Below are 23512 nucleotides of genomic sequence, written 5' to 3'. Positions count from 1 at the left end.
TAGACAAAATTTCGAAATTTTATTATGTCGATTAATGATGAGACGCTAGCCTCCATTATAATGGGCAATGAGGATTCAATTTTGCAGCTTTATAAGAAAAAATTGTATTTCTGCATATACAACTATTCTTTGCTGACAGTGAATTGTCTGACTGATCTGGTTGAGTCGGACATTTCGGTTAGACTTGGCTATGTCGATGGGTTACATAACCACTTTGAAGAGGCCTAATCTACAATTACAAATTGTGATGTTAGTGATTCTGACTCAGAGATAGCTTCCAAGTTTGCTAACATGTATTTGGAAGTAAAGGTGACGCATTCAAGGGTAACGGCAAATAAGAGAAAACGGTGCGCAAGTTTTCGTTCGACGAAACCATGCCGGTGCAGCACTGGATAAAATTTCTTCGTTGGATCTCACTATGATTATGATAAGGCCCTCGATATTTTCCGAAACAGGTTGACAACAAACTTCTTAATTTCCAAGCTCACATAAGGGAAATTTTAAGTATGAAGTGTGTCGATAAAAGTTCTGCTTCGAGTCTCCGTCAAATTTGTGGCAGATTAAATTATCATATGCGAGCCCTTCAGTCCATATGCAAGCAAGAAGAAATTGTTGGCGGGCCTTGATTTACGTAGTCATTATGTCCCAGTCAGCATTTTTTGAAATTTGTAATGACATTCAAGTTTTTTTTGATCCGGTTGAGCGACTAAAAAGCTGGAATATGAGCACATTTTCTGATCATAAAAGACACATTTGTCGGCAGAAAAACGTTACTTCCCGCGCCACTTCTAAATAAATCACATATGAGCCTTCCTCTAGATTAGTTAAGAGTCTTTTTCGACCATTTTTTTATCGTTCTACAAATCTTTTTCGAATCGTTTTCTAATCATTTATTGCTCTAAAAATCTTAATTTATGAATCTTTTTAGAGTCTGTTTTCAGTCGTTTTTTGATCATTTATGAGCTTTTAGTGAGTAATTTATTTGTCTTTTAAGTGTCATATATCACTCATATGTATACTCTTTTTTAAGTCACCATTTATGAATCTTGCGTGAGTGTTTACGAATTTACGAATCACGTACGTGATTTTTAAATATTCGGATGTACCCATGGTACAATAAGGAGGTAGAACAGCTTCGTAAAACTGCAGAAATACAGCCCTGAGGCTATATCCGCTTCCTGTCAAAATTATTCAAAATATCAGGTAACAAGTTGTTTTCATTTATTTGATATTTTTGTTAATTTCTGAAATGAGCCAAATAGAGCGAAAGGTGAATGAAATATCACTCATATGTATACTCTTTTTTAAGTCACCATTTATGAATCTTGCGTGAGTGTTTACGATTTTACGAATCACGTACGTGATTTTTAAATATTCGGATGTACCCATGGTACAATAAGGAGGTAGAACAGCTTCGTAAAACTGCAGAAATACAGCCCTGAGGCTATATCCGCTTCCTGTCAAAATTATTCAAAATATCAGGCAACAAGTTGTTTTCATTTATTTGATATTTTTGTTAATTTCTGAAATGAGCCAAATAGAGCGAAAGGTGAATGAAATGCCTGGATGTTCTCTCAAAAATATGATACTAAGTGTTCAATCTTTCAATTTCATGCCAAATCTCGTTAATATCATTAATGCGTGCCCCGCTATTTAAGTTTCTTCCAATTATTGATACTGAAAATATTTTGTTTTTATTTTTCAGAACAACAAATACATACACAAAATTGGCAGAAGATGGGCACACTTAGAAAAAAATTGTAATCAGCTGGGAGCATGGATGTACCGTGAAAAAAATAATATGTTTATATAATAGTTTATTTAATTTTATGTTCATTTTCATGTGTAATATAAACAACATTCTTAATTTCGATAAATGCAATTTTTCTAGATTTGGTAAAAAAAATAAATTAAAAAAGGAACTATAATCGGATCGTTTTCTTTTCGAAACTCGGTCTCTAGCGTGAACAAAATGTTTCTGAAGGGTTGTGTTCATGTCCTTGTCGTTGCCACTATTTGATTAATTCTTTATATACGTGTTAAAAGGACAAACTCACTTTTGATTACTGTAACTAAATAACACTTTTCTGCACTCAGATTTACACTGGTTCAGCTGTATTGGCAGGCTAATTTATTATGAAAAAACTTTTGGTTTTTTCAATAATCTCTTTCTGGAAATAGATTATCAAAAATTATATTAGTATTAATAGTTTGTAAAGTAGTGAATTAATCAATCAATCAAAGACCCAATTTTCTATACTTACAAATTGTTGAAGTACTGTCTCATTTTGCTGCACCAATTCACGTTCCTGGATATTCTCTTCCATTTTCTCATATTCAATATTACTTTTTCTCAAAATTAAATTTTCTGCCTCTTTATAAAAAGGATGGCAACTTTTTATTTTATTTTTCTATTGCTTTAGCTTGCTGACATTAACTAATAAACTAATAAATAAATAAACATGCAAAGTGTACACTTTTTAATATATTTTTTCACTTTTCAATATTATTCACTTTTGATCCTAAAAGTCAGTTAATCACTTTTGGTCACCAAAACGACTCGAAGAAGACTCACCAAAGTGATTTTTTTAAAAAATTATCTTCCAAATGCTAGCTGGGGCATATCCATGAAAAGAAAGACTGAAAGACTGGCCGATTGGTGGTCGCAAAGTAATAAGCAGCGTAATTAACAATTGTATTCGTTGTTTTCGTCTGAAACCTAAAACAACTAGCCGGAATTGGAATTTTGCCCCGAGATCGAGTTTGTGCTAATAGAGCCTTCTACACGACTGGTATAGATTTTTGCGGACCGATTTATTACAAAACGAATGTAAGATTCAACATATGCATTTTTGTTTGTTTTTCACCAAAAGCATACCACTTGGATTGATGCAGTATTTGTCAGTCTTCGTTTTTGGCTACCTTGAGGCGTTTCATATGTTTGTTGGCGCAAAAATTAATTATTGAGTAAGGAACAGGCCCCAAGTACAATGCTACAGAAAAACGTTACTTCCCGCGCCACTTCTAAATAAATCACATATGAGCTTTCCTCTAGATTAGTTAAGAGTCTTTTTCAACCATTTTTTTATCGTTCTACAAATCTTTTTCGAATCGTTTTCTAATCATTTATTGCTCTAAAAATCTTAATTTATGAATCTTTTTAGAGTCTGTTTTCAGTCGTTTTTTGGTCATTTATGAGCTTTTAGTGAGTAATTTATTTGTCTTTTAAGTGTCATATATCACTCATATGTATACTCTTTTTTAAGTCACCATTTATGAATCTTGCGTGAGTGTTCACGATTTTACGAATCACGTACGTGATTTTTAAATATTCGGATGTACCCATGGTACAATAAGGAGGTAGAACAGCTTCATAAAACTGCAGAAATACAGCCCTGAGGCTATATCCGCTTCCTGTCAAAATTATTCAAAATATCAGGCAACAAGTTGTTTTCATTTATTTGATATTTTTGTTAATTTCTGAAATGAGCCAAATAGCGCGAAAGGTGAATGAAATGCCTGGATGTTCTCTCAAAAATATGATACTAAGTGTTCAATCTTTCAATTTCATGCCAAATCTCGTTAATATTATTAATGCGTGCCCCGCTATTTAAGTTTCTTCCAATTATTGATACTGAAAATATTTTGTTTTTATTTTTCAAAACAACAAATACATACACAAAATTGGCAGAAGTTGGGCACACTTAGAAAATAATTGTAATCATCCATGCACCGTAAAAAAAAAAATAATATGTTTATATAATAGTTTATTTAATTTGATGTTCATTTTCATGTGTAATATAAACGACATTCTTAATTTCGATAAATGCCATTTTTCTAGATTTGGTAAAAAAAAAAAATAAATTAAAGAAGGAACTGTAATCGGATCGTTTTCTTTTCGAAACTCGGTCTCTAGTGTTAGCAAAATGTTTCTGAAGAGTTGCGTTCATATCCTTGTCGTTGCTACTATTTGAGATGACAAATATCTGAAATAAAATATGTAGAAGTCTGTTCATTTTACTAATTCTTTATATACGTGTTAAAAGGACAAACTCACTTTTGATTACTGTAACTAAATAACACTTTTCTGCACTCAGATTTATACTGGTTCAGCTGTATTGGCAGGCTAATTTATCTGAAAAAAAACTTTTGGTTTTTTCAATAATCTCTTTCTGGAAATAGATTATCAAAAAATTATATTAGTATTAATAGTTTGTAAAGTAGTGAATTAATCAATCAATCAAAGACCCAATTTTCTATACTTACAAATTGTTCAAGTACTGTCTCATTTTGCTGCACCAATTCACGTTCCTGGATATTCTCTTCAATTTTCTCATTTTCAATTTTACTTCTTTTTCTCAAAATTAAATTTTCTGCCTCTTTATAAAAAAGATGGCAACTTTTTATTTTATTTTTTTATTGTTTTAATTTAACTTGCTGACATTTTCTCTATAAAAACTAATAAATAAATAAACATACAAAGAGTACACTTTTTAATATATTTTTTCACTTTTCAATATTATTCACTTTTGATCCTAAAAGTCAGTTAATCACTTTTGGTCACCAAAACGACTCGAAGAAGACTCACCAAAGTGATTTTTTTTAAAAAATTATCTTCCAAATGCTAGCTGGGGCATATCCATGAAAAGAAAGACTGAAAAACTGGCCGATTGGTGGTCGCAAAGTAATAAGCAGCGTAATTAACAATTGTATTCGTTGTTTTCGTCTGAAACCTAAAACAACTAGCCGGAATTGGAACTTTGCCCGGAGATCGAGTTTGTGCTAATAGAGCCTTCTACACGACTGGTATAGATTTTTCGGACCGATTTATTACAAAACGAATGTAAGATTCTACATATGCATTTTTGTTTGTTTTTCACCAAAAGCATACCACTTGGATTGATGCAGTATTTGTCAAAGTCTTCATTTTTGGCTACCTTGAGGCGTTTTATATGTTTGTTGGCGCAAAAATTAATTATTGAGTAAGGAACAGGCCCCAAGTAAAATGCTACATATGCATTGTTGTTTGTTTTTATACCCTCCACCATAGTATGGAGGGTATATTAAGTTTCTCATTCCGTTTGTAACACCTCTAAATATACATTTTAGGCCCCACAAAGTATGTATATTCTTGATCATCATAAAATTCTATGTCGATTTAGCAATGTCCGTCCGTCTGTGGAAATCACTCTAGTTTCCGAACGAAATTAACTAGGTTGGCATGGAAAATGGGCCATGTAGGTCCACGTCTTCGTATAGCCCCCATATAACGGTACCTCCCGATATCCGGTATTTTGATGATTTTAGCGACATTATTAACCGGAATTGCTTCAATTTTGGTATTTGAAGTTCGTAATAGATACTACAGCATAAAACAGAAAATGGACCATGTAGGTCCACGTCTTCGTACAGCCCCCATATTACGGTACCGCCGATATTCGGTATTTTGATAATTTTAGCGACATTTACCGGAATTGTTTCAATTTTGGTATTTGAAGTTCGTAATGGATACTATAGCTTATACCAGAAAATTGTCTGGTGACTCCCTATATTCGGATTTTTATGATTTTAGCTTCATTTTAAACAGATTTTTTTCAAGTTTCGCTTTTGAATATTGTAATAGCTTGTGACAAAAGTCGACTATGCAGGTCCACGTCGTCGTTTAGACCCTAATATACGGCTACATTCGGTATTTTTAAGATTTTAGCAGAATTTTTAACGGATTTTAGTTTTTTGAAAATTGCCAAATTTGTACCAAATGGTGGAGGGTATTTAAAGTTCGGCCTGGTCGAACTTACAGCTTTTTTAGAAGTTTTTTTTTTTTTAATATAGTATATCACTTGGAATTAGTGCAGGATTTGTCGAATAATGCGGCCAATTTTGTTGGTGCAAAAAATGAATTATTGAGTTAAAATACTCATATTTTAATCAACAAAGCAGTAAAGTAAAACAATGTATAGATAATGGCATTGTATGGAAGTTTATTCCGCCTTCATTATTTATTATCCGCGCATGCCTTATGTCGGTGTGAAAGAGGGTGATATGGTTCTGCTGATGGATAAAAACATGCCACCTCTGAAATGGCAATTGGGTCAGGTTCCAAAACCACTAGTGGTAAAGATGATGTTGTGCGCATTGTCATAATGAAAACCAATAATGTTTCATGTTGGCGAGCAATTACAACAGCACATGACTACAGTGAGATTTATTCACTTGCATATTAGAATTGAACTGTACAAAACTTATTATCTGTTGTTGTTTGTCGCTTTTATTTGAATTTTATGCTACTTTTGGCCGCCATCAACCAGTTTTTTTTTCGTAAATCGATTTTTTTGTCTTTTGACTAAAAATAAAATGAGGAAATACAATTGATCGTTCGCTTTTCATTTTTCATAATTTTTTGAGAGAGGTCTGCAAAAAGGCTTGCTGATTGAACCAAAATAAATTTCACTTTTGTACTATTTGACCCACTGTGCGTGTGACAAAAACCAGTACCGCACAAAACGAAATAAAACACAAGCAGCCTTAATATTGAAAAGAAAAAAGAGCGCGATGCATAATAGTGGCTTTGTTATTGTTTTTCTTGCTAGTGGCCTTTAGGGAGAATTAAAAAAACACATCGATCACCAACAAAAAAAAAAAAAAACCAATAATATGCGATAAATATGTATAATAATGTATTAAAATGTAATGTAATGTAAATAATGTATTAAAATAAAGTCACAATATTAGAAAATTTATTTATTTTAACACAAATATATATATATATATATATATATATATATATATATATATATATATATATATATATATATATATATATATATATATATATATATATATATATATCTATAATATATATATATATATATATATATATATATATATATATATATATATAATACCGAATCATAAAATACCGAATGTCGGAGGTACCGTTATATGGGGGATATACGATATCGTGGACCTGTACAGACAATTCTCTCTCTGGGGGTGAAGTACTCACAAGGAACTACTTGTGTTGATTTTAAGACAATTCCATTGAAAAGCGTGGCTAACATAATCAAAATACCAAATATCGGAGGTTACAGTTATATGGGGGATATACGATATTGTGGACCTATATAGACACTTCATTTTGAGGAGGTAAAATACCCACAAGGAATTCTTTTTGTAGATTTTCAGACAATTCCGTTGAAAACTGTGGGTAAAATCATCAAAATATAATATATCAGGGGTATCGTTATATGGGGGCTATACGATATTGAGGACCTATATAGATAATTCTCTGCCGAGGTATAAAGTACCCACAAGGAACTCCTTGTGTGGATTTTCAGACAATTCCGTTGAAAAATGTGGGTAAAATCATCAAAATACCGAATATCGGGGGGTACCGTTACATTGGGGCTATACGATATCGTGGACCTATATGGACAATTCTCAGCTGAGGTATAAAGAACACACAAGGAACTCCTTGTGTGGATTTTCCGACAATTCCGTTGAAAAATGTGGGTAAAATCATCAAAATACCGAATATCGGGGGGTACCGTTATATGGGGGCTATACGATATTGTGGACCTATATAAATAATTCTCCGCCGAGGTATAAAGTGCCCACAAGGAACTCCTTGTGTGGATTTTCAGACAATTCCGTTCAAAAATGTGGGTAAAATCATCAAAATACCGAACATCGGGGGGTACCGTTATATGGGGGCTATACGATATTGTGGACCTATATAAATAATTCTCTGCCGAGGTATAAAGTGCCCACAAGGAACTCCTTGTGTGGATTTTCAGACAATTCCGTTGAAAAATGTGGGTAAAATCATCAAAATACCGAAAATCGGGGGGGGGGGGGTACCGTTACATGGCGGCTATACGATATCGTGGACCTATATGGACAATTCTCTGCCGAGGTATAAAGTACCCACAAGGAACTCCTTGTGTGGATTTTCAGACAATTCCGTTGAAAAATGTGGGTAAAATCAGCAAAGTACCGAATATCGGGGGGTACCGTTATATGGGGGCTATACGATATTGTGGACCTATATAAATAATTCTCTGCCGAGGTATAAAGTACCCACAAGGAACTCTTTGTGTGGATTTTCAGACCATTCCGTTGAAAAATGTGGGTAAAATCATCAAAATACCGAATATCGGGGGGTACCGTTACATGGGGGCTATACGATATCGTGGACCTATATAGATAAATCTCTGCCGAGGTATAAAGTACCCACAAGGAACTCCTTGTGTGGATTTTCAGACAATTCCGTTGAAAAATGTGGGTAAAATCATCAAAATACCGAATATCGGGGGGTACCGTTATATGGGGGCTATACGATATTGTGGACCTATATAGATAATTCTCTGCCGAGGTATAAAGTACCCACAAGGAACTCCTTGTGTGGATTTTCAGACAATTCCGTTGAAAAATGTGGGTAAAATCATCAAAATACCGAATATCGGGGGGTACCGATATATGGGGGCTATACGATATCGTGGACCCATATAGCCCATCTTCGAACTTGACCTGCCTGCAGACAAAAGAGAGATCTGTGCAAAATTTTTGCTTCCTATCTTAATTCGTTTAGACTGTAGCGTGATTACAACAGACGGACAGGCGGACAGACGGACGGACAGGACAGAATTTTACGCTGATCAAGAATATATATACTTTGTTGGGTCTAAAATGATTATTTCGATGAGTTACAAACGGAATGACGAACTTAATATACCCTCCATACCTTTTTTGGTGGAGGGTATAAAAATGAATGTTTTTAAAAAACGAAAAATGGAAAACGACGACACTCACGATTTGCTCAATACAAAAAAAACGCACTATAATTTGTAGGATGATTTGATGGTTTTGATGATGTTGATGGCAACATGATGCATACTGATGAGGGGATATGTTAGAAAACTACAAGAACTTCGCTGCGGATCAAAGGATTAATCCGGCTCGAATGGACCAATTTTTGGCGTGACAACGGTACAAATAAACCTAAAAAGTAAATCAAATAAAATCAAGAATTATGTAGTTGTATGTATTTTCAAGGGTTATTTGTAAAGTATTGGGTTTTTAAGAAACGAGATTTTTCCTTCGCGTGTGATTACAGCGAGAGCGATAGAACAAGTGTAGTTGCAGAGTGAATACGACTTTTGGATGAAAAAGCAGAAGAGGGGATAAGCTCTGCCCTACAATCCGAACTAAGCGAATGTGGCTCCTAAAGGGTGGCAGAGGATTTAGAATGAATTGGAATGCTGGGGAAGGGGGGAAATGTATTTAACATATATCTTGGCGTAATCAAAGTATCGAAATTATGTACCTTTATTTAAACCATGTTGGATCCGCTCGTCTTTTGTAGCCTTTGCACAGTGGTTCATTCCGTTAAAACCTTCCTATTAAAGAGATGGTTCAATATGCCTTTCTGAAACGGCCAAAGCCATGTTTTATCCGCTCACCTTTGGCTTTATACAGCATTATATTTTGTTGAAAGCTTCTTATTAAATAGCTGGCCCAATATGCGTCTTTGAAACGGTTTTTATACCCTCCACCATACATAGTATGGAGGGTATATTAAGTTTGTCATTCCGTTTGTAACTCATCGAAATAATCATTTTAGACCCAAGAAAGTATATATATTCTTGATCAGCGTAAAATTCTACGACGATTTAGCACTGTCCGTCCGTCTATTGTAATCACGCTACAGTCTAAACAAATTAAGATAGGAAGCTAAAATTTTGCACAGATCTCTCTTTTGTCTGTCACGATATCGTATAGCCCCCATATAACGGTACCCTCCGATATTCGGTATTTTGAAGATGTTAGCCACATTTTTCAATGGAATTGTCTGAAAATTTTCCTTGTGGGTACTTTATACCTTGGCAGAGATTTATCTATATAGGTCTACGATATCGTATATCCCCCATATAACGGTACCCCCGATATATGTTGGTAACTTTACCCAGATTTTTAAACGGAATTGTCTGAAAATCCACACATGGAGTTCCTTGTTGGTACTTTATACCTCGGCAGAGATTTATCTATATAGGTCCACGATATCGTATAGCCCCCATATGACGGTACCTCCCGGTATTCGGTATTTTGACGATTTTAGCCACATTTTTCAATGGAAGTGTCTGAAAATCCACACAAGGAGTTCCTTGTGGGTACTTAATACCTCAGCAGAGAATTATCTATATAGGTCCACGATATCGTATAGCCCCCATATAACCGTACCCTCGATATTCGGTATTTCGATGAATTTAGCCACATTTTTAAACGGAAATTGTACACAAGGGGTTTTTTGTGAGCACTTTACTCCCCGACAGAGAATTCTTTACTTATATAACGGTACCGGTATTCGGTATTTTGACGATTTTAGCCACATTTTCAAATCGTATTGTCTGAAAATCCACAAAAGGAGTTTTTTGTGAGCACTTTACCCCCTGAAAGGGAATTGTCTATATAGGTCCGCAATATCGTATATCCTCCATATAACGGTACCCCCCGATATTCAGTAGTTTTCCAATGGAATTATCTGAAAATCGGAGTTCCTTGTGAGTACTTTAAACCCAAACATAGATTTGTCTTAATAGGTCCACAATATCATATATACCCCCATATATCGGCACCTTCCTATATTAGATATTGTAAAGATTTAAAAAAAAATTTAATGGATTTTATTTTTTTTGAAAATTTTCTAATTCGTTCCAAAATGGTGGAGGGTATTCAATGTTCGGCCCGGCCGAACTTACTGCATTTTTACTTGTTAACGTTGTAATAATAATTATATACAATTTGATACGGTCAAAACGTACCCTTAATAATGGAATGCCCGATATTATTTCAGACAAGAAAACTCAAAATGTATTGACAAAAAATCAAACAAAATCTCCAAAAAGTACTTTTTTAACTAATTAAAAAGGACCGAATGTAACTCAAGACAAGAGCAAATCAAGCCGATAGCAAAGAAACAGTAAACAGCTTACGTGGAAAATTAACCAATATTTGACAAAATTATGTAAAATTCGTCTTTAACAGACAGTAGGGTGCAAAACTGAACGGTAAGAAAGTGATTAAATTCGAAGAATTCAAAATAATCAAATCCAATTTATAAATAATTATTTGAAATTAATTTCCACAAATATAAATGAATATTCTAATTTATTAGATAAATAAAACCTCTAATGCCGGCAGTAGGGTGTTTTAACCGAAAATCACAACGGCCAATCGAAATTAAATAACGACTTGACGATATATGCAACAAAAAATATAAAATAATTTGCAATTAAAAGTGTACGGCGCACAAAAAGTGGATGTATGTTAACCAACTATAATTTATCTAGTTTTAATTTCATTCGTTCTAATATTAGTTAAATTACTTAGCAGCAACTGCAACATGGGGTTGGGCATATTGCACTAAATTTTTAGTGCACTAAGGTGTGCAATTTATTTTTCACTAGCACTAACCCTTTAGTGGTAGTGGAATAAAAAATTGCACTACCACTAAATGAACAGTGATAGTGCAATAATTAGTGCACTAAAAATACAGTTCATTATGCCCATCTCTGCTACAACAACACACGGCTGCAGTGAGATTTAATCATTTGTATATTAGAATTGCACTCAGCAAAACTTATTAACTGTTACAATTTAATAATGATGCTTGTTGATTGTCGCTTTCATTTGAATTGTATGCTGCATTTGGTCGCCATCAACCTGTTTTTTGTAAAGTGAAGAAATACAGTCGTCCGTTCGTGTTTCATTTTTGAAAGAGGTCTGCAAAAAGGCTTACAAATTGAATATTGGCGACCCCGACTTGATCATATATATCACGACTTCTTTTTTGGTTCAATATCAATTCGGATATTTCTTTCAAAATTATTATTCTTACTAGACAAAATTTCGAAATTTTATTATGTCGATTAATGATGAGACGCTAGCCTCCATTATAATGGGCAATGAGGATTCAATTTTGCAGCTTTATAAGAAAAACTTGTATTTCTGCATATACAACTATTCTTTGCTGACAGTGAATTGTCTGACTGATCTGGTTGAGTCGGACATTTCGGTTAGACTTGGCTATGTCGATGGGTTACATAACCACTTTGAAGAGGCCTAATCTACAATTATAAATTGTGATGTTAGTGATTCTGACTCAGAGATAGCTTCCAAGTTTGCTAACTTGTATTTTGAAGTAAAGGCGACCCATTCAAGGGTAACGGCAAATAAGAGAAAACGGTGCGCAAGTTTTCGTTCGACGAAACCATGCCGGTGCAGCACTGGATAAAATTTCTTCGTTGGATCTCACCATGATTATGATAAGGCCCTCGATATTTTCCGAAACAGGTTGACAACAAACTTCTTAATTTCCAAGCTCACATAAGGGAAATTTTAAGTATGAAGTGTGTCGATAAAAGTTCTGCTTCGAGTCTCCGTCAAATTTGTGGCAGATTAAATTATCATATGCGAGCCCTTCAGTCCATATGCAAGCAAGAAGAAATTGTTGGCGGGCCTTGATTTACGTAGTCATTATGTCCCAGTCAGCATTTTTTGAAATTTGTAATGACATTCAAGTTTTTTTTTGATCCGGTTGAGCGACTAAAAAGCTGGAATATGAGCACATTTTCTGATCATAAAAGACACATTTGTCGGCAGAAAAACGTTACTTCCCGCGCCACTTCTAAATAAATCACATATGAGCCTTCCTCTAGATTAGTTAAGAGTCTTTTTCGACCATTTTTTTATCGTTCTACAAATCTTTTTCGAATCGTTTTCTAATCATTTATTGCTCTAAAAATCTTAATTTATGAATCTTTTTAGAGTCTGTTTTCAGTCGTTTTTTGATCATTTATGAGCTTTTAGTGAGTAATTTATTTGTCTTTTAAGTGTCATATATCACTCATATGTATACTCTTTTTTAAGTCACCATTTATGAATCTTGCGTGAGTGTTTACGATTTTACGAATCACGTACGTGATTTTTAAATATTCGGATGTACCCATGGTACAATAAGGAGGTAGAACAGCTTCGTAAAACTGCAGAAATACAGCCCTGAGGCTATATCCGCTTCCTGTCAAAATTATTCAAAATATCAGGTAACAAGTTGTTTTCATTTATTTGATATTTTTGTTAATTTCTGAAATGAGCCAAATAGAGCGAAAGGTGAATGAAATATCACTCATATGTATACTCTTTTTTAAGTCACCATTTATGAATCTTGCGTGAGTGTTTACGATTTTACGAATCACGTACGTGATTTTTAAATATTCGGATGTACCCATGGTACAATAAGGAGGTAGAACAGCTTCGTAAAACTGCAGAAATACAGCCCTGAGGCTATATCCGCTTCCTGTCAAAATTATTCAAAATATCAGGCAACAAGTTGTTTTCATTTATTTGATATTTTTGTTAATTTCTGAAATGAGCCAAATAGAGCGAAAGGTGAATGAAATGCCTGGATGTTCTCTCAAAAATATGATACTAAGTGTTCAATCTTTCAATTTCATGCCAAATCTCGTTAATATCATTAATGCGTGCCCCGCTATTTAAGTTTCTTCCAATTATTGATACTGAAAATATTTTGTTTTTATTTTTCAAAACAACAAATACATACACAAAATTGGCAGAAGTTGGGCACACTTAGAAAAAAATTGTAATCAGCTGGGAGCATGGATGTACCGTGAAAAAAATAATATGTTTATATAATAGTTTATTTAATTTTATGTTCATTTTCATGTGTAATATAAACAACATTCTTAATTTCGATAAATGCAATTTTTCTAGATTTGGTAAAAAAAATAAATTAAAAAAGGAACTATAATCGGATCGTTTTCTTTTCGAAACTCGGTCTCTAGCGTGAACAAAATGTTTCTGAAGGGTTGTGTTCATGTCCTTGTCGTTGCCACTATTTGATTAATTCTTTATATACGTGTTAAAAGGACAAACTCACTTTTGATTACTGTAACTAAATAACACTTTTCTGCACTCAGATTTACACTGGTTCAGCTGTATTGGCAGGCTAATTTATTATGAAAAAACTTTTGGTTTTTTCAATAATCTCTTTCTGGAAATAGATTATCAAAAAATTATATTAGTATTAATAGTTTGTAAAGTAGTGAATTAATCAATTAATCAAAGACCCAATTTTCTATACTTACAAATTGTTGAAGTACTGTCTCATTTTGCTGCACCAATTCACGTTCCTGGATATTCTCTTCCATTTTCTCATATTCAATTTTACTTTTTATCAAAATTAAATTTTCTGCCTCTTTATAAAAAGGATGGCAACTTTTTATTTTATTTTTCTATTGCTTTAGCTTGCTGACATTAACTAATAAACTAATAAATAAATAAACATGCAAAGTGTACACTTTTTAATATATTTTTTCACTTTTCAATATTATTCACTTTTGATCCTAAAAGTCAGTTAATCACTTTTGGTCACCAAAACGACTCGAAGAAGACTCACCAAAGTGATTTTTTTAAAAAATTATCTTCCAAATGCTAGCTGGGGCATATCCATGAAAAGAAAGACTGAAAGACTGGCCGATTGGTGGTCGCAAAGTAATAAGCAGCGTAATTAACAATTGTATTCGTTGTTTTCGTCTGAAACCTAAAACAACTAGCCGGAATTGGAATTTTGCCCCGAGATCGAGTTTGTGCTAATAGAGCCTTCTACACGACTGGTATAGATTTTTGCGGACCGATTTATTACAAAACGAATGTAAGATTCAACATATGCATTTTTGTTTGTTTTTCACCAAAAGCATACCACTTGGATTGATGCAGTATTTGTCAGTCTTCGTTTTTGGCTACCTTGAGGCGTTTCATATGTTTGTTGGCGCAAAAATTAATTATTGAGTAAGGAACAGGCCCCAAGTACAATGCTACAGAAAAACGTTACTTCCCGCGCCACTTCTAAATAAATCACATATGAGCTTTCCTCTAGATTAGTTAAGAGTCTTTTTCAACCATTTTTTTGTCGTTCTACAAATCTTTTTCGAATCGTTTTCTAATCATTTATTGCTCTAAAAATCTTAATTTATGAATCTTTTTAGAGTCTGTTTTCAGTCGTTTTTTGATCATTTATGAGCTTTTAGTGAGTAATTTATTTGTCTTTTAAGTGTCATATATCACTCATATGTATACTCTTTTTTAAGTCACCATTTATGAATCTTGCGTGAGTGTTCACGATTTTACGAATCACGTACGTGATTTTTAAATATTCGGATGTACCCATGGTACAATAAGGAGGTAGAACAGCTTCATAAAACTGCAGAAATACAGCCCTGAGGCTATATCCGCTTCCTGTCAAAATTATTCAAAATATCAGGCAACAAGTTGTTTTCATTTATTTGATATTTTTGTTAATTTCTGAAATGAGCCAAATAGCGCGAAAGGTGAATGAAATGCCTGGATGTTCTCTCAAAAATATGATACTAAGTGTTCAATCTTTCAATTTCATGCCAAATCTCGTTAATATTATTAATGCGTGCCCCGCTATTTAAGTTTCTTCCAATTATTGATACTGAAAATATTTTGTTTTTATTTTTCAAAACAACAAATACATACACAAAATTGGCAGAAGTTGGGCACACTTAGAAAATAATTGTAATCATCCATGCACCGTAAAAAAAAAATAATATGTTTATATAATAGTTTATTTAATTTGATGTTCATTTTCATGTGTAATATAAACGACATTCTTAATTTCGATAAATGCCATTTTTCTAGATTTGGTAAAAAAAAAATAAATTAAAAAAGGAACTGTAATCGGATCGTTTTCTTTTCGAAACTCGGTCTCTAGTGTTAGCAAAATGTTTCTGAAGAGTTGCGTTCATATCCTTGTCGTTGCTACTATTTGAGATGACAAATATCTGAAATAAAATATGTAGAAGTCTGTTCATTTTACTAATTCTTTATATACGTGTTAAAAGGACAAACTCACTTTTGATTACTGTAACTAAATAACACTTTTCTGCACTCAGATTTACACTGGTTCAGCTGTATTGGCAGGCTAATTTATCTGGAAATAGATTATCAAAAAATTATATTAGTATTAATAGTTTGTAAAGTAGTGAATTAATCAATCAATCAAAGACCCAATTTTCTATACTTACAAATTGTTCAAGTACTGTCTCATTTTGCTGCACCAATTCACGTTCCTGGATATTCTCTTCAATTTTCTCATATTCAATTTTACTTCTTTTTCTCAAAATTAAATTTTCTGCCTCTTTATAAAAAAGATGGCAACTTTTTATTTTATTTTTTTATTGTTTTAATTTAACTTGCTGACATTTTCTCTATAAAAACTAATAAATAAATAAACATACAAAGAGTACACTTTTTAATATATTTTTTCACTTTTCAATATTATTCACTTTTGATCCTAAAAGTCAGTTAATCACTTTTGGTCACCAAAACGACTCGAAGAAGACTCACCAAAGTGATTTTTTTTAAAAAATTATCTTCCAAATGCTAGCTGGGGCATATCCATGAAAAGAAAGACTGAAAAACTGGCCGATTGGTGGTCGCAAAGTAATAAGCAGCGTAATTAACAATTGTATTCGTTGTTTTCGTCTGAAACCTAAAACAACTAGCCGGAATTGGAACTTTGCCCGGAGATCGAGTTTGTGCTAATAGAGCCTTCTACACGACTGGTATAGATTTTTCGGACCGATTTATTACAAAACGAATGTAAGATTCTACATATGCATTTTTGTTTGTTTTTCACCAAAAGCATACCACTTGGATTGATGCAGTATTTGTCAAAGTCTTCATTTTTGGCTACCTTGAGGCGTTTTATATGTTTGTTGGCGCAAAAATTAATTATTGAGTAAGGAACAGGCCCCAAGTAAAATGCTACATATGCATTGTTGTTTGTTTTTATACCCTCCACCATAGTATGGAGGGTATATTAAGTATCTCATTCCGTTTGTAACACCTCTAAATATACATTTTAGGCCCCACAAAGTATGTATATTCTTGATCATCATAAAATTCTATGTCGATTTAGCAATGTCCGTCCGTCTGTGGAAATCACTCTAGTTTCCGAACGAAATTAACTAGGTTGGCATGGAAAATGGGCCATGTAGGTCCACGTCTTCGTATAGCCCCCATATAACGGTACCTCCCGATATCCGGTATTTTGATGATTTTAGCGACATTATTAACCGGAATTGCTTCAATTTTGGTATTTGAAGTTCGTAATAGATACTACAGCATAAAACAGAAAATGGACCATGTAGGTCCACGTCTTCGTACAGCCCCCATATTACGGTACCGCCGATATTCGGTATTTTGATAATTTTAGCGACATTTACCGGAATTGTTTCAATTTTGGTATTTGAAGTTCGTAATGGATACTATAGCTTATACCAGAAAATTGTCTGGTGACTCCCTATATTCGGATTTTTATGATTTTAGCTTCATTTTAAACAGATTTTTTTCAAGTTTCGCTTTTGAATATTGTAATAGCTTGTGACAAAAGTCGACTATGCAGGTCCACGTCGTCGTTTAGACCCTAATATACGGCTACATTCGGTATTTTTAAGATTTTAGCAGAATTTTTAACGGATTTTAGTTTTTTGAAAATTGCCAAATTTGTACCAAATGGTGGAGGGTATTTAAAGTTCGGCCTGACCGAACTTACAGCTGAGTTATTGAGTTAAAATACTTATTTTTTAATCAATCAAGCAGTAAAGTAAAACAATGTATGGATAATGACATTGTATGGAAGTTTATTCCGCCTTCATTATTTATTATCCGCGCATGCCTTATGTCGGTGTGAAAGAGGGTGATATGGTTCTGCTGATGGATAAAAACATGCCACCTCTGAAATGGCAATTGGGTCAGGTTCCAAAACCACTAGTGGTAAAGATGATGTTGTGCGCATTGTCATAATGAAAACCAATAATGTGTCATGTCGGCGAGTAATTACAACAGCACATGACTACAGTGAGATTTATTCACTTGCATATTAGAATTGAACTGTACAAAACTTATTATCTGTTGTTGTTTGTCGCTTTCAGTTGAATTTTATGCTGCTTTTGGCCGCCATAAACCAGTTTTTTTCGTAAATTGATTTTTTTGTCTTTTGACTAAAAATAAAATGAGGAAATACATTCAATCGTTCGCTTTATATTTTTCATAATATTTGAAAGAGGTGTGCAAAAAGGCTTGCTGATTGAAGCAAAATGTACAATTTGACCCACTGTGCGTGTGACAAAAGCCAGTACCGCACAAAACGAAATAAAACACAAGATCGATCAACGTATGTGAGTTGCTAACTACATCACTGCAAAACAACCAACGTCGACGACTTAAGAGTGACAGGTGGGGAGAAAAATTAATTGTTTGTAGATTTAAATATCAATAAAACGGCGCTAGAAAAGGCGCTTGGAATATTTGGGTAACAACAACAAAATAAACCAACAAAATCGATCTAACAGTAAGAGTCGGCGATAGAAAAAATTGTTGGTATATTTAAAATTGCAAAGAAAAAAGGGCGCGATGCATAATAGTAGTTTTGTTATTGTTTTTCTTACTAGTGGCCTTTAGGGAGAATTAAAAAAACACATCGATCACCAACAAAAAAATAAAACCAATAATATGCGATAAATATGTATAATAATGTATTAAAATGTAATGTAATGTAAATAATGTATTAAAATAAAGTCACAATATTAGAAAATTTATTTATTTTAACACAATTATTTAGCAAAAATACCGACTGTATGTGGACTGTATATTCAGTGCTATGGAAGAAGACATGCATTGTAGGACGACTAGTAGAGAATCAAGTTACAACAAGTAAAAAAGCAGTAAGTTCGGCTGGGCCGAACTTTGAATACCCTCCACCATTTGGAACGAATTAGAAAATTTTCAATAAATTAAATCCAATAAAAATTCTTTTAAAATCTTTAAAATATATAATATAGGAAGGTGCCGATATATGGGGGGATATACGATATTGTGGACCTATAAAGACAAATCTATGTCTGCGTGTAAAGTACTCACAAGGAACTCCTTGTATAGATTTTCAGATAATTCCATTGGAAAAGTGGCTAAAATCATCAAAATACCGAATATAGGGGAGTACCGTTATACGGGGGATATACGATATTGTGGACCTATATAGATAATTCCGTTTCAGGGGTAAAGTGCTCACAAAGAACTCCGTGTGTGGATTTTCAGACAATACGATTGGAAAATGTGGCTAAAATCATCAAAATACCGAATATCGCGGGGTACCGTTATATGGGAGCTATACGTTATCGTTAACCTATATAGAGAATTCTCTGTCGGGGGGTAAAGTGCTCACAAAGAACCCCTTGTGTATTAAGAACCCCATTCCGTTGAAAAATATGGCTAAAAACATCAAAATACCGAATATCGGGGGTAACGTTATATAAGGGCTATACGATATCGTGGATCTATATAGATAATTCTCTGTCGAGGTATAAAGTACCCACAAGGAACTCCGTGTGTGGATTTTCAGACAATTCCGTTAAAAAATGTGGATAAAGTCAGCAAAATACCGAATATCGGGGGGTACCGTTACATGGGGCCTATACGATATTGTGGACCTATATAGACAATTCTTTTTGAGGAGGTAAAATGCCCACAAGGGACTCCTTTTGTGGAATTTCAGACACTTCCATTGAAAAATGTGGCTGAAATCATCAAAATACCGAATATCGGGGGTACCGTTACATGGGGGCTATACGATATTGTGGACCTATATAGATAATTCTCTGCCGAGGTATAAAGTACCCACAAGGAACTCCTTGTGTGGATTTTCAGACAATTCCGTTGAAAAATGTGGGTAAAATCATCAAAATACCGAATATCGGGGGTACCGTTATATGGGGGCTATACGATATCGTGGACCGATATAGCCCATCTTCGAACTTGACCTGCCTGCAGACAAAAGAGAGATCTGTGCAAAATTTTAGCTTCCTATCTTAATTCGTTTAGACTTTAGCGTGATTACAACAGACGGACAGACGGACGGACGGACAGACGGACGTACAAGGCTAAATCGTCTTAGAATTTTACGCTGATCGAGAATATATATACTTTGTTGGGTCTAAAATGATTATTTCGATGAGTTACAAACGGAATGACAAAGTTAATATACCCTCCATACTATGTATGGTGGAGGGTATAAAAACCGTATACCGATATCGTATATCCCCCATATAACGGTACCCCCCCCCCCCCCGATATTCGGTATTTTGATGATTTTACCCACATTTTTCAACGGAATTATCTGAAAATCCACACAATGAGTTCCTTGTGGGTACTTTATACCTCGTATAGTCCCCATATAACAATACCCTCGATATTCGGTATTTCGATGAATTTAGCCACATTTTCAACGGAAATTGTACACAAGGGGGTTTTTGTGAGCATTTTACCCCCCGACAGAGAATTCTTTATATAGGTTAATGATATCGTATAGCACCTATATAACGGTACCGGTATTCGGTATTTTGATGATTTTAGCCACATTTTCAAATCGTATTGTCTGAAAATCCACACAAGGAGTTTTTTGTAAGCACTTTACCCCCTGAAAGGGAATTGTCTATATAGGTCCGCAATATCGTATATCCTCCATATAACGGTACCCCCCGATATTCAGTAGTTTGATGATTTTAGCCACATTTTCCAATGGAATTTTCTGAAAATCGGAGTTGCTTGTGAGTACTTTACACCCAAACATAGATTTGTCTTAATAGTTCCACAATATCATACATACCCCCATATATCGGCACCTTCCTATATAAGATATTGTAAAGATTTAAAAAAAATGTAATGGACTTTACTTTTTTGAAAATTTTCTAATTCGTTCCAAATGGTGGAGGGTATTCAAAGTTCGGCCCGGCCGAAATTACTGCATTTTTACTTGTCAAAACGTGCCTAGTCGAAATAAAGGTTTTAGACCCTACGTCTCTTTGGACCGAATCCGTTTCAGAAAATTTGGAGTCGATTTAGCGATGTCTGTCCGTCTGTCTGTCTGGCTGGTGCGCACGATAACTCTCGAAGGGAGTATCCTATTTGGTCCAAACTTGGTACATCGTAATGTTTTTGTGAAACTTAGATCGAGTTCGGAGATGGGCCACTCCTCCTGGTACCTCCCCCACAAAATGTTGAAATTTTCAAAGAAAATAGTTTATTGCACAGAATGAGAAAGGATGATTCGATTATGCTCCTACTTTGCAAATCCTAATATTTCCATCAGCGATAGGTCAAGTGCGAAAATGGACAATATCGGTCCACTTCTTCGGGTACCTCCCCCACAAAGGGCCAAAATTTTAAATAATTATAACTCTCATAAAAAGTGACGTAAGAGTCCGATTGTCTTCAAATTTCACACATCCCAATATTTATATTAACCCAAGGTCTGGTGTTTAGATGGACAATATAGGTCCACTCCTTCTTGTACATCCCCCACAAAAGTCGAAATTTTCAAAAATATTTTTTTTTTGCACAGAAAGAGAAACGATAATCCGATTTTGCTCCAACTTTGCAAATCCTAATATTTGCGTCAGTAATAGGTCAGGTATGAAAATGGACAATATCGGTTCACTTCATTAAGTACCTCCCCCCCAAATGGTCAAATTTTTGAATAATTACAACTCTAATAAAATGATATGTAAGTTCAGAAGCTGGAGTGATTTAGCGATGTGCGAACGTCTGGCCGTCTGTGGAATTCACTCTGGCTTCTGATCGAAACGAAGTAGGTTAATACAATTTTACTCAAATGCATATTATGTCCGCAGGATTTTTCGTATTGAAAATGGGTCATTTAGGTCCACGTCTTCGTATAGCCCATATATAACGGTACCTCCCGATATTCGGTACTTTGACATTATTCTCCGGAATTGTTTCAAATGTGGTATTTGAAGTTCGTAATGGATACTACAGCCTATGACAGAACATTGTCTGTGTAGGTCCACGTTTTGGTACAGCCCTCATATAATAGTACCCCCTATATTCGATATTTTTATGATTTTAGCTACATTATCCACCGAATTTTATATTGCAGTTTATGATAGGCCTGCAACATATATTTTTGTTTATTATTATTATTTATTTAATACTTTAACTAAAATTTATATTGGGGACTGCCGATACAAATTGTCCATCAAACTATTTATAAATACCACAAGAACAGAGGATATTTATTTCTTTATTTATTTAATTTGTCTGTACAACCTGTTAAATATCTTGTAATTACGGTGCAGATTTATAAATTGTATGAAATATCCGACTTAAATAGGGTTATAATTTATAAACAAGTTAAAAAGCAGTAAATTCGGCCGGGTCGAACTTTGAATACCCTCCACCATTTGGAACGAATTTAAAAATTTTCAAAAAATAAAATCCGTTAAAAATGCTGTTAAAATCTTAAAAATACCGAATATAGCCGTTATGTTGTGGTCTCTACGACGTGAACCTACATAGGCTTTGTTTGTCATAAGCCATTATCATATTCAAATTCGAAACTTGAAATAAACTGTGAATAACGTAGCCAAAATCAAAATACCGTATGTAGGGAGGTACCGTTATATCGGAGCTATACGAAGACATGGGCCTGCATAGACAATTTTTTGTCACAGACTGTAGTTCCCATTACGAACTCTAAATACGTAATTGGAAACTATCCCGGGGAATAATGATAATCGTCAAAATACCAAATATTGGGAGCTACCGTTATATGGTAGCTATATGAAGACGTAACCTGGACAATTTTCTGTCACAGGCTGTAGTATCCATTACGAACTTCAAATGTCGAATTTGGAACGATTCCGATAAATAATGTCGCTGAAAACATCAAAATACCGAATATATGGAGATACCGTTACATGGGGGCTATACGAAGACGTGGACGTGCACAGACAATTTTTTGTCACAGGCTGTAGTATCCATTATGAACTTCAAATACTAAAATTGAAAGAATTTCGGTAAATAATGTCGCTAAAATCATCAAAATACCGAATATAGGCAGGTATCGTTATATGGGGGCTATATGAACTTTACGAACTTAGCCTGGCTATTGGCAAAATAAACGTGTGTGCAAAATTTTAGCTTTCTATCTCAAATCGTTCGAAAGATAGCGTGATATATAAAAGAAAGTTGTGTTAGTTACTACGCTTAAAAACCGCTGGGCTGATTTTAACGATTCATACAAATTCGGAATTGTCTCCTATCCAAAAAGGGTTATATCCAAAAAAATTGCGTAAAAATGTGATATATTAACATTTTCATTTTGACTTTTGAAATGTACACTAGTAATGTTTTATTTTGCATGGTTATTTCCATTGTGACTTAATTTTTTCTGATGTACATTTGTAGTGTTTTTATATTTTTATTTTGAATTCGAATATTAATACCAATTTATTTAATTGACTTGATTTCTTGAGAACTGAAATTGATGGCGAAGTGTAGTACCGAATTATGTGGTGGCGAAACGGAATGGATGATATTGAAATAATTTAAT

Source organism: Musca domestica, unplaced genomic scaffold (assembly GCF_030504385.1).
Source record: "Musca domestica strain aabys unplaced genomic scaffold, Musca_domestica.polishedcontigs.V.1.1 10, whole genome shotgun sequence".
Classification (NCBI taxonomy): Eukaryota; Metazoa; Arthropoda; class Insecta; order Diptera; family Muscidae; genus Musca; species Musca domestica.
The sequence above is the reverse complement of the archived record's forward strand: the minus strand, read 5'-3'. Positions refer to the sequence as shown.